General features: G+C 37.6%; 1 protein-coding gene across 50 annotated transcripts in view; it reads left to right on the forward strand.

The window, feature by feature from the left end:
- The window catches only part of MAGI2 (membrane associated guanylate kinase, WW and PDZ domain containing 2), an 889,129-nt gene that overhangs the window by 611,240 nt on the left and 264,603 nt on the right, over nucleotides 1-13,286 (forward strand). The window lies entirely within an intron of this gene.

Consider the following 13,286-nt stretch of genomic DNA (forward strand, 5'->3'; position numbering starts at 1 on the left):
AATGGGAGGGAATAATTCTTTTCCCACTGCAGTTCCTTCCATTTGTATCCCAAAAACCTACTCTTAGGGGTTGAGAAGCCCTGACTCAATTTTCAGAAAGAAGTAATTTGTGTGATGCTTAGATCTCTGTCTTGTATCGTGTTTATGAAAGAAACAGAATTTCATGTGAAGTACATATCTTCCTCATAAAATTATGAATCGATGGTGGATTTGTTTTGTTTTTACTAATGTCCAGAATGTCTGATGCTTAACTGATGTATCTGAACTCTTTGCCAGCCTAAGTATTTTATGCTCTCATTCTTTGATACTATGCATACCAGCAAATGAAAACAGAATCTAGGAAAGGAGTCGGGTAGTGGGAGGGGAGGGGAGAGGAAGAGAAGGTGGAAAGAGAAATGACATTTCATTTAGGATATGGATAAGCACACCAAAATGATACTGAAATTAAAGGGTTTTGATATGGAAGTACAATTTTATGCTTGTTTATATGGGAATACATCGTATGTAAATTCAGTCCAGGGACCTTACTTTCCACTGTAAATGTTTTGGACTAAAACCTGAGACTTCAATCCTAGCTGGGAGCCTCTCTCCTTAAATTCAGTTTATTTACTTCGAAATAAGCATGTCTAAGATTTTGCTTATTGTATTTTATTTATTTATTATTAGACTTTTACCTCGCCCCCCAGACAAAGTCTACTCGGGGCGGCTTACATACATAATAAAAACACAGCAATATAGCAAACATAAAAAAAGCATCCGAAACACAAACTTTAACACTTATTTCTAAAAAACATTGCCAAGATAACATAACTCAGGAAAGAAAAAAATAAAAATAAGTTAATTGACTGGAGGGAAGGCCTGCCTAAAGAGCCAAGTTTTTAAATGGCTTTTTAAAACACCAAGCGAGGGTGCCAGATGGATTTCAGTTGGGAGAGTGTTCCATAGCTGAGGGGCCACTGCCGAGAAGGCCCGGTTTCTTGTTCTTTCCTTCCAGGCCTCTCTCGGCGTTAGGCCCCTCAGCCATCCCTGCTGGCTATATCGGGTGATTCAGGTAGATCTAGGTGGGAGAAGACGATCTGCCAAGTATCGAGGTTTCAAACCATTTAGGGCTTTGTACGTCATCATTAGCATGTTCAATTCAATGCGGAAACAAATGGGCAACCAGTGCAAAGCAGCCAGAGTGGGAGAGATATGCTGATATTTCCTCACCCCACTAAGAAGCCTGGCTGCCGCATTCTACACCATTTGAAGTTTCCACATCAATCTCAAAGGCATCCCCACATAGAGTGCGTTACAATGGTCTAATCTTGAGATTACAAGCGCATGGACAAGAATAGTGAGGGGCCCTCCATCAAGATATGGTCGCAGATGGGCAATCTGCCATAGATGAAAATAGGCAGAACGGACCACAGACGCCACCTGAGTTCCCACACCCCCTGATGACCCCACCCAGAAGCCTCATGTAGAGCTCATATTGCTGTTGAGCATTCATCAGTGTGTGTGTGTTTTAATTTTTAATTTGATTAACATCCATAGTATGACAATGCAAGTTAGAATTGTAGTACAATACTATCAAATTACTTACACATTCTTTTAGTAAATTGTCTTTCTTTATACATCCAGTAGTTCATATTTTAACATACTTAATTCTTTTTAAAATATTACATGCCAGCAATCCAAATTACTTCCCATATCACATTCTTCTTTTCTTGACCTAATTCCATGTGTTAATATTGGTTGCTAGGCTTTCATAAATTTATCCTGTTTTATTTCTCCTCTATATATTTTAATTTGATTGGTCAGCTTTTCCATCAGGACCATTTACCAGATTCTGTTCTCAAGGTTTTGTACTGAAAGATCTTGAGCATTTCGCCAGTTTTGTGCAATTTCAACTCCTGCTGCACGATGTGCAATTAGGTCTTTATTGAATATTTTCATTTCCATCCTTAAATATTGAAAATAATAATAAAGCTTTATTTTAAATTATTTTTTTATTCAACAGTGTTTCTATCCATTTAATTATTTCCCGCCAATATGCTACCACTTTGGAACAAGAGATCCACATGTGTTCTAGTGTGCTTTTACTTCCACAGTTTCTCCAGCACCTGTCTGAGATTTCTCCATTAATTTTGTGTAATTTTGTGGGGTACCAATACCATCTGTGGACTACCTTCAAAACCATTTCTTTCACTTTGACTGATAATGATTTGTATGGATATGTAGTCCATATTTCCATCCATTCTTTCTCTGATATATTGATATTTAGATTAGTTTCCTATGTTATTTTAGATCCCATACCCCTGGGAAATGCTTTCTCAACCAAATGTTTATATATTACCGAAGTTATTCCCTTCCTTTTATTTTGATCTTTTTCTATACTATATTGTTCTAGTTCTGTGAGCGTTCTCATAGGTCCGGAACTTTGGTATTAAACGTAGCCATTAGTTTTTGTCTCCTTTATTTTGTCCTCTAACTCTCTAATTGTTATTGGTTTCCCTGCGTCAAATAGGTCTCTTATTCTATAAATTCCAATTCTTTTCCGATTTTTGAATTGCACATATTTCTCCATTGATTTAAATTTTGGATAATCCAACATAGGGCATAGAGGGGATATAGGTGGAGCAAATAATCTCATGTATTTATGCCATATTTTCAATGTCTCACAAGTATAAGGATTTTGTACTTGCTCCTTCTTTGTAATTGGTTCCATTGTATAAATATAAGTGTTAACCGCACCAATATCCTCATCTGTTTCTATTTCAACCCAGTCTGGGATTTCTTCTGTCTGCATAAACTTTATTACTTGAGTAATTTGAAAGGCTTCATAATACTTTATTAATTGTGGTAATCCTAGCCCTCCCTTTATGCTTTGACCTCATTTAACACTGTTTCTGAACCTCAATTTTTTCCCTTTTCTGCCAATAAACCTTTCTAGTTTTTTTGCCATATTTTATTTTATTTTTTTTAATTTCAGGTTGTAATGGTATATTTTGAAATAAAAATAAAAATTTTGGTAGTATATGTGCTTTAACGAATGCTATTCTCCCTAACATTCAATTTAATCCAACTTCTGATTTTTTCTTTTTCTTTTACTGATTTGAATAATTGTTTGTATTTTCTATATATTCATTGGCTTATACTTTTTGTTATCCAAATTCCCAAATATTTGAAACTTGAATAACGTAAGTCCAAATTTGATTTATTTTTAATTTCTTTTGGTTCTGCTATAGAGATATTTATACATAACATTTTAGATTTTTGATAATTAATTTTTAGGCCCATATAATAACAATGTTCTTTTAGTGTTTCTATGTTTTTATTGGGTTTTCCAGAAATAGAAGCATGTCATCTGCATAAAGGTATATATGATGTTTTCTATTTTTAAACAGCAAGCCTTAATTTTAATTTTCTCTTATTTGTGCAGCAAGTGGTTCTATTGCTATTGCAAATATAATTGGGGATAAGGGGTCACCTTGTCTCATTCCTCTTAATAGAGTAAAACTTGTCTGATTGTACTCCTTTGAGGAGTACTTTAGCCTCCACCCCTATATATAAATTTTGTAAGACATCAATACATTTTGCCCATATTCATTTTTTTCTAATAATTCAAACATATAATGCCATTCTACACAATCAAAGGCCTTAAGTATGTCTAACAACAGTATTGCTAATTTCCATTCTTCTTTATTTGCTATATTTATGAACTCTACATATGGCATCCTGCATCTGCCTTTCTGGTATAAACCCATATTCAAACCCTGTTTGAATATATTTAGTAATAAAACTATTAATTCTCTGTGCCAATACTGAAGAAAAAATCTTTTGGTCTTGGTTTTGTAATTTTATTGTATTTATATGATGAGGGGAGTACTGGGTCCTTTTCAGGTTTTAATATAGTTATTACCCTAGCTGTTCTCCATGATTTTGGTATTTCTTCATGTTCCAGTATTGAATTAAACAATTATAACAAATGCCCTATGATGTCCTCTTCCCAAATTTTATAAAATTCTGCTGTAAACCCATCCAACCTGGTGATTTGCCCTTTTTAATTTTTTTAATAACTTATTTTATTTCTGTTATTGTTACTGGAGAATTAAGTAGCTCTTTATGATTACCTGTAATTTAACTAACTGGTAATGTATTTAGAAATTTCTTAATGTTTTTATCTGGTGTTAATTCTGTCTCATACAATTTTTTATAATACTCTATAAATGTTGTTACTATTTGTTGTTGTGAGGCTACTATTGTTTCTTCCTTTGCTTTCACAGAAACAATTGCCCTCTTTATTGCTTTCTTTTTTTTACTGCATATGATAGCAATTTAGAGTTCTTGTTCCCATGGTCATAATAATTTCTCTTTAGAGAGTTCAGAACTTTTTGGGTCTTACTTGTATCTAGTGCCTCTAATCCTGTTCTGACTCTTGTTCATTATATACCTTCATCAGTGTTTATGCCCAACTGTGTGCAAGTGTTTCTGTGCTCATGGAAGGTGCTTATTCTTCCTCCACTGAAATTCACAATCACTGCATTTTAATGTGTTTGTTCTAAGTATATAGAATATAATCTAACAATTCATTTACATATTTTATCTAACATGTGTCCATTGCAACTGACTCCAGTGTGTGTATCTTTTTCAGTCTCTGCACATTTTAGCTATTCACATTTTAAAATATGGTTTTATGTGCACTCCATTTTTCTAAAACATGCCAAAAGCCTCTTAAACTGTGAATTCTCAAAGACAGGAGGTGCAAAATGCTATTTGAATCAAAACTGTCGACCACTGAAAAATTCTTTTCCCATGCTGCTGCTTACTACCAAGACACTTGTAGGTGGGGAATTCCCTTGCACGAAGCTTCCTTCTGCTCAGTCCCACTGGATGTAACCTACCATTGGTAATTAGTTTAGGGACTCCATACATGGACAGAAAGGAGAAGGAAGAAGTATTTTTAACCAATACGCAAACTTCAGTTTTTGAGGAAGCAAAGTAAATTGTTGTCAGCAAATTCTCATCTACTGAATATTGCTATATCCTCTAAATTTTAAATCATCTGTAGAAAATGGATCCTGATTGTTTTCTGTTATTACAATGGTAAGGTTTCTAAGACTGTCAGGACTGATTCTCCCTAAGGAGCATGGATCCTTCTGTTAGGGAATCCCTCAGCCACAAATCTACCACCTTTACGCTGGGGCAAGTCCTCAACCTCCAGCAGTGAGTAGCTTTTCTGCCTAGAATAAGCCTGATATTAAAAGAACATTTTACTTTTACCCAGTATTTTTCAAATATAGACACATGGGCGTTGTAGTTCCTTAGAACTCACAACAGCTCAGTTAATTAGGACCTCTGGTAGCTAGTCAATAGCCATTACCACTCCTCTGGATTTAGCCAAACCCTGCTGAACCAAGAGACCATCCTTGTTGAAGACTTTTATGATTAATTTTTTATTAAGAAAATATATAATTTCACAGAAACAGTTTGTTTTTGCTCAAGCATAGCATAAAGAACATGTTCAAAAGAATACACAGTTAAATATAACAACCAATTCCCGTTAAAATAATAAACACTAAGGTGGGCTATCCCCACCTCCTTCTTTCCCTTACTTACATGCGCTTTCTCCTCCAAGCCACATAGTCAAAACATCAATCCATAATCTTGGATCTCAAATAGTCACAAAACTCTCTCCCACATAACCCACCGTCCATTTTCTACATCACTCCAACCTCCTTGTTCTTGACCATAAAGCAATCAACTCAAAGAGGCGTAACTGTCCGTTTCACCCATAATTCTCATGAAGATGCAGGTGGCTTATCTCCATTCCAATTAGAAAATAATTTGTTGGGCCTGTGCTCTCCACGCCTCCCGTCCTTGTCCGCTTATCAGAATTCACGCTGTACGAGGCTGGCTGTAAATTAAGAAAAACAACCTCTCTGTTTTCTCACATTCCCATGTCTTCCTTTCACTTTTAAAACCTAACAGACTCCATTTTCTCTCTTTCTCATTGACTACAATTCCCATTTTCCTTTAAACTCTGACTACAAGTCCCATTCTCTTTCAATCTCATGACAAAGACCTTTTGTCATTCTTTCTCATATTTATTATCAGAAATGGAAATATCATTAAATGGTATATGTGCACTGCATAGTCCTTAAAAAATTTTATTAATGCAATTTGAATTTAGCTGCACTAATTTTATATCATAAATTTTATGCATTTTTCAACAGATCCTTGAAACTACATATAAAGCTTTTTACCAGTCATTTGGACAGTATATGTCTCACCACTGAAAATATACAAACAAATAAATGCAGTATTTAATAGGGAAAAATGTTCTGCTAAACCACATATTTACTTTCAATATGTCTTCGTAGTACATCATTAACATGTTTAACTAGAGAAACAGCAGCAAGGAAACTTGCAGCACTTTAAAGTCTAATGCCATCTGGTGAATTGGACAGAAATCCCCGAAGGCTTATGTGAGCCTTCACTAACTTGGTGCCCACCAGATGGTCTTGTTCCCCTCATTCCAGACTAGTCTGGCATGCTGGTTTTGGACTATAGAGATTGTAATTCAATATATCAAAAGGTCACCGACCTGGGGAAGGGTAATGTGTGCTATGATAAATATGACAGTTAAATAATTACTACAAGACTTGTGTTTGGAGTAATAAAAGCAAAGCAAAATGTGCTGCTTATATACCGCCCCATAATGCTTCAAGTACTCTCTGGGCGGTTTACAAGTTAATTATGCAGGCTACACATTCCCCCCGCCCCAGCGAGCTGGGAACTCATTTTACCAACCTAAAAAGGATAGAAGGCTGAGTCAACCTTGTGCCGGCTACCTGGGATTGAACCCCAGGTCATGAGCACAGTTTTGGCTGCAGTACAGCAGTTTAACCACTGCGCCACGAGGCTCAGTGGTTAATAAACTAACATGGTTCCCTGTCTTGAAACCATGGCCTTAATCCTAATGAGACTCTACTGAACAGAAGAACCTGCCAGTTATGAAATATGGGATTATACTAGTTGCATATTGCACAAGTATTGCTTCCCACTGAGAAAGTTGGAGTTACACTTATGCAAATAAATGTCTCTTTATGCAACTGGTGTAAACGTTGAACTGCTTTTTTAAACTGTGTGTGGATGCTTTAACTGAACACAAAACACACCCATGTTACTAGCTAGCCCTATCCATTTCTTATTACAGGAAATTTTATCAATGTAGAGGAACATTTTCAGTAAGAAACATATTGGGCTAGCAAATTATGTACATTAAGATTTTATTGTGAACAAGTACAGTATGAGTTATCTGAACTCCAAAATTACATGGCAAAGCAAATACGAATATATGTAATAATTTTTATTAATTATAAAGATTATGAAATCTTATCTGTGAGGCTTATTAAGTAGCTCATTTTCTAAAACAAATGTTTTAAAAAACAAATGTAATAACCTAGTACTTAGTTAAATAATAACTTCATGTTTTAAAAAAACATTACCCCAACAATACATTCGTTTGCATATATTGTATCTTCAATATATGAAAACAGTTCTTGAATGTAGTGAAAATAATAAAATCATGACTGTCAGAATGTTCCATAATTTCACAGGAGAAAAAATGAAGTCCTTATAAACCTTTTGGTGCAGATGTTATATACAAAAAAAAGTATTATAATATTGTGAATCCTGAGGGCTGCGGAGTTCCCAGGCAATAATTCCATGGGTTCCAGCTTGGTTTTGTCACTCACCTCAACTTTTTTAAAGGCACAGAGTCAGGTCCAACTGCTCCTTCTCCCAGGTTCACAGGGGTTGCGTTTCTGGCACTAACCTCCAAGCATAGTCAGTCTGACTGTGGCCCTAGTTGACTTCACTGGGATACAGGTCTAGAGAAGTGAGTGGGATGTATGAGTCCTGAATTAGGACATAATCCTTTTAGGAAGGGATGATGAAGTCAGGAGATGGGGACCTGGTACGTCCTTTACCATGTCTGTTTCCGGTTGCTGCTTGTGTCTCCAGCAGCAAAGGACATTTGGGGTAAGTGCTGCAGCTCCTGTCAGGAAAAAAATGCTAAGGCTGGGGTGGTGGATCCACTGGTGGTTTCATTGCCAGAGCAATGAAACAAACAAAGAAGGTGGGAGGATTTGGCTCCACTTGTCCTCTATCCCTGTTTGCACTCTCACGGAAGTGCAGAAGATGAGGTCTCAGTGCTCAACTGCCTCTTTGCGTGTCTCCCCTTCCTTGGACATGGTTGGAAAAAAAGGCCATGAGGCTTGAGATATCAAATAAAGGGGAAATTCCAGAAATTGACTCCTTTTTTGATCAGTTAACCATTTCTCGCCAAAGCACAAATCAATAGTCAGGGCTGTATTTCAACAAGTGTGAATGGTAGTGAGTGCAACAGGTTATCCTGTAGACCATCTTGATTACTGCCATTGTTGTTGTCAACTTTCAAACTGCTCTTTGCTATGTAAAGTTTGGCATCCTTCTTCCTGCTACTAATGCAGACGTGATATTTGTGAGCGTTCAAACCTAGCCTCCGTTTCTTTATCAAATAACACAGGAGTCGTTTTTAAAGTAAAATCCAAACTTGGGTTTATTGTTTCATTCAACTGTAAAACGTCTTTTAACAGTCCTCCTTGTAACTTCGGGCATCACAAGGGTAACCAGGCATCAGGTTCAAAGGGGTTCAAGGATTTGGTTTTCCATGATCTGGGTAAAAAGGGGCCATAACTTGGGTTAAAGTGTTCTTCCTCTTCTCTTAGTAATGATAGGGTCTCCTCGTCTCCATCCTCTCTCCAAAGCAGCTCCCTCTCTCGCTCAAAGGAACCCCACGGTCCTGGAGGTATGCCATCCTCTGTGCTTCCTCCGCACGCCATACTCTACGTCCTTCGGCTTTCCGGGTTACTGCCTCTCTCTCCTCTTTTAATCTCCTTCTCCACTCTCGTGCCTGGGGCTCCCCCCAGTAGGAAGGTCGCTGGGGTAGTCCCTTTCTCCAGCAATAATCAGCTTCTTCCCGGGGCACCTTTACTTTCTCCCATTTCCCCATCCAAGGATCCTCAACCCAGATTAGTTCCCAACCCCCCCCGGTATGCTGTCTCTCTCCCTTTTTATTTCCCCCATTCCCACCTCTATTACAAACCTCCCCCTTTCTTCCTTCCCGCCAATTCCCCTTCGGTCTGTGTAGCTACTCTTAAGCCCCGTAGGTTCTCCTCCAGTTCCCAGGTGTCTATTCCCCGATGTATACTCTCTCTCTCTCTCTCTCTCTCTCTCTCTCTCTCTCTCTCTCGGGGTTGGTGGAGGGGTGGTCTGCACTTCTTTAGATACCCTACAGATGGATGGCACTCCCAGGAGAGCTTCTATGCTCTCATCTCGCTTCTCACAATATTGTGCAGCGATATTGGGCCATTCCCTGGATTTTGAATTGTGGATAAAGAAGCACATAAAATTATGTAGTGCTAGAGGATCGCAGACAATGAGCACATGATCTCTACTATGACTGCTGGGAGAGCACAAAAGCAAGAACAGCTTGGATGTGGCCATAGTCCATCTGTGCCAAAATATTTTGAAGGGCTGTTTTGGACTTAGATGAAATGGTGAAGCAAAAATGTGAGAGCAAAACATACAACGAAGAAACATACACACCCTTTAACCTCTAAAATAAACTAATATTGCCATGGCCACTCTGCAGAATGCAAACTAGAAAGCTATGTTCAAGTTTCCAAACCCATTCCTTGGTTAGGCAACCTGAAGAAGAAAACCTATATCGGACCAAAAACTCAATGAACATGTTGTGTCTGTGATTTCCAAAATATGTCCCCTTGCCTTTTGAAAAAAAATTAATTGTCACTAGAAACCAAGGGCAAAATCATTCATACTATATAAAATAAAAACAGTAAAGAAAAGCAGGGACAAAAATCAACTCATTTTGAAATTTGGTAATGGAGGAGAGCCTTATTGATAGCACAGATAGCCAGAGGTGCAGAATAGTGGGTGCTCAATCAAGTCAAGCCTGAACTCTCACTAGAACAAAGAAGAGTAAACTGAGGCTATCTTACCATGCACATATAATGAAAATGCAGAACTGATCAGAAAAAAAAACAATATTGCTGGGAAAAGTAGGGAGGGCAGTAGGAACAGAGGAAGACCTAAAATGAGACAAAGTATCTCAATAAAGGAATCCACAACCGTTAGTTTGGAGGAACTGAGCAGAACTTAATGAAAAATACAATATGGCTAGGAAGGGGGGGAGAGATTAGAAAAAAGAAACAACCTAACATGAGATGCTATTAGTTTGCAAGATCTGAGCAGAACTGTTAATGATAGGACATTTGGAAGGTCATTATATCTTATAGTCACTATATATCAAAAGTAACTTGATAGCACATAATATATATGGAGGGGTTTTCCAAACAACTATATAAATGACAAAGCAGGTGGAATGTTTGAGACTATAACAGGATATAGCCAATAAAGCTCTGCTAATATTGAGTAAAACCATACCCAGGTACAAAGAAAAACCATAATTCCACAGCTTAAATGAGTGAGCTTCTGACTATTTGTTTTGTATTCTTTTTTAAATATCTTTTTAAAATATTTTACAACCAAAGACTAAACCCTTTGCAAGCATGAGTCCCTGTTTGGCCAGAAAAGAGTTACAATTTCAATTGATTTCTGTTTGAAAGGTTCAGAATTTCAGATTATTCGAGACCTGGAGCTAATTTCCCCTTTCAAATGTGTCAGGAGCCTGGTCTCAGAAATCCTGAGAGAATTTTTCATGAAAGCATCAAATACAACTGCTCTATGCTTTTGTAATGTTGAAATACTTTGAATATGCCCTACAAAATTGCATGCTAATTCTCTGAAGATACATGGCAAAATATCCTCCTTTCTGGAGGACTGTCTCTCCATTACTTTCTTTAAAGCAAACCCATTTTACTCCTTCCATAATAGCTGTGAATTCTTGTTGACTTATATTTCTCTCTTACTCATATGATACACTGTATCATCTGACTGGCAATCCTGTACCAAGCATGCTCAGTTTATAATAAAGTCATTGGAGAGCCATGACAGTTAAAGGGGTATCAGACTGTTAGAGTCATAAAGCACAGAAACACTCTTAGAAATAGATAATGGCTTGAATCAGCAACAGTGATGCCATCTTGGCAGTTATCTTACTTTCTTTATGAAAACAAATGTTTTAGTGGTCTAATGATTTATCTCATTGTGAAAGGTTAAAGCAACAAAACACGGTAGTTGTTCTTGTGGTCACACAGTGAATGAGGTCGAAGGATTAAAAATCTTTATATTGTTGCAGACCACCTAATTGTATATTTCCCCACTGTACACATCCAGGATGACAGGGAATTGAAGACGGCATTGATAAATTATGCTAGCAAAGACAGAGGTGGTAATCCTTGCCATTTGGACCATCTTTTTGGAGCAGTTAAATGGTGGGGCCATATGGCTGTTCTTGTAAGTTTTGAGACAGGGAGGAAGTAGGCAGCTGCTTTATAAATACATGAACAGGAAGAGATGATCATGTTTTCTTTGAGGACATGTAGAAGAGTTAGAAGGCAGTGTAAACCAGAATATAAATTTTACAGACTCTTCTACTGTATATCTTCTGTTATGTTCCACATAGATGGTATCCAACTGAGATGGCCAGAATTCATTGCCCAGAACATTTAGAAAGGAAGATATCCTGCTCTTAAGAGATGAAAAAGTAATTAGCAATAGGTGCAGAATGACATGCCAGGAAGCCTGAAATATTCTGAGAGTGGGAAATTGAGTTTTGAAGGAATCTCTTACACAATGCCTCCCTGCAGAAGATATACTGGCTGGAAACAAGTTACTCCACTTTGCAAAGCTGTAGCAGAGCGCAGACTAGATTCTTTCCTCTCCATTAAATAACTGGAATGAGTTATGGAAACCAGGATGAATTCCACAGTCATAAGTGGAAGTCACTGTTCTCCCACACTGCAGCCACTTTTAAAAAATACTACTGGGTCTTCTCCCAGACAATTGGAGCAATGAACAGAAAGACATCATTACTCTGTGCAACCAATCAGAGCTGACTGTACAATGTCTGTAGCAAAGGTTTAAGAGCCAGGTCTGATGAGTGCTTTATCAGGATAGAACCAAGGAGGAGAAGAGGAGGGGACACATTCCCAGCATCTGGGATCAACAGTTGGGACTTGTCAATGGAGAGTAGGAACTTGATTTTCCTGGAAAACAGTAAGATGCACACTATCAAAGCTTCAAAAAGTTCCTTTTTTGAACTAATCAAGTAAGTTCAGAAGGCCTGAGAGAGAGAGAGAGAGAGAGAGAGAAGGTCATGGATTCAATATTTCTCACATCCATTTATAGTTCTACATTATCAGGCTGTGAGTTGCATTTTAGAGTGTACTGTTCTTAGAGTTAAGATAGGTAACAATTGTAATAAGTTTCTTCCTTTTGTCTTTGAGTGTACATTTTATATATTGACTATTCTTTCCCATCTGTAAACCCTTCCTCTTTACTTGTAAACAAATCAGCTGTATTTTGAATATTTAATGAAACTTATTATGTGCTTTTGAGGATTTGTTCCACACCAGATCTCGTCCATGAAGCCTCATCTTCAACCTTGCTTACTCTCTGGATTATAAAGACCAGGCACCATCCTCCATTAGGCAGTAATATAGCAGGAAAATCATATGGTGGAGCACATTGAACAAAGTGACTGAGAGCAAATGAAGCAGACTTCAGGAGACCTTGAATTCCACGTCAATAAATGAACATTTTCACCTGCTTTCATTGTAGTACCTGAAAATCACTGATAAAGGACAGCTCAAAGAAGTCCCTAGTCATAACCAAGAACAGGCTGATTGATTTCAGGTTTAGACCAATATCAGTAGGGTTAGGAACTGTCCCTCTGTCAGTGATTTTCTGATACTACAATGAAAGCATGTGAACAGGTTTATTTGCTAAAAGTGAAAGCAAGGTTTCCCGAAGGTTGCCCATTTGCTGTCAATTACATTAGGACATGTGTTCCATCCTATGAGTGAGTGTTCACTAGGCAAACTTAAGATTGTGCCTTGGGTCAAGAAGTCTCTTTGCTCCTTCCTAGTATTCTGCCTGTACAGTATATTGATTTCCAGCTCCTGTCATTCCTCCAATGCTGTGTGCTCGGTTCCTTCTTCCCCATAGATTGATTTTAACTGGTTTTGCATTTTATCACTGGGACTGTATCAGCTTGTGAGTCTGACCACCATGTGATTCTGACCATTATTTCATCATCCATATAGACTTTCCTA

This window comes from Pogona vitticeps, chromosome 5 (genome assembly GCF_051106095.1).
Source record: "Pogona vitticeps strain Pit_001003342236 chromosome 5, PviZW2.1, whole genome shotgun sequence".
NCBI classification, from domain to species: Eukaryota; Metazoa; Chordata; class Lepidosauria; order Squamata; family Agamidae; genus Pogona; species Pogona vitticeps.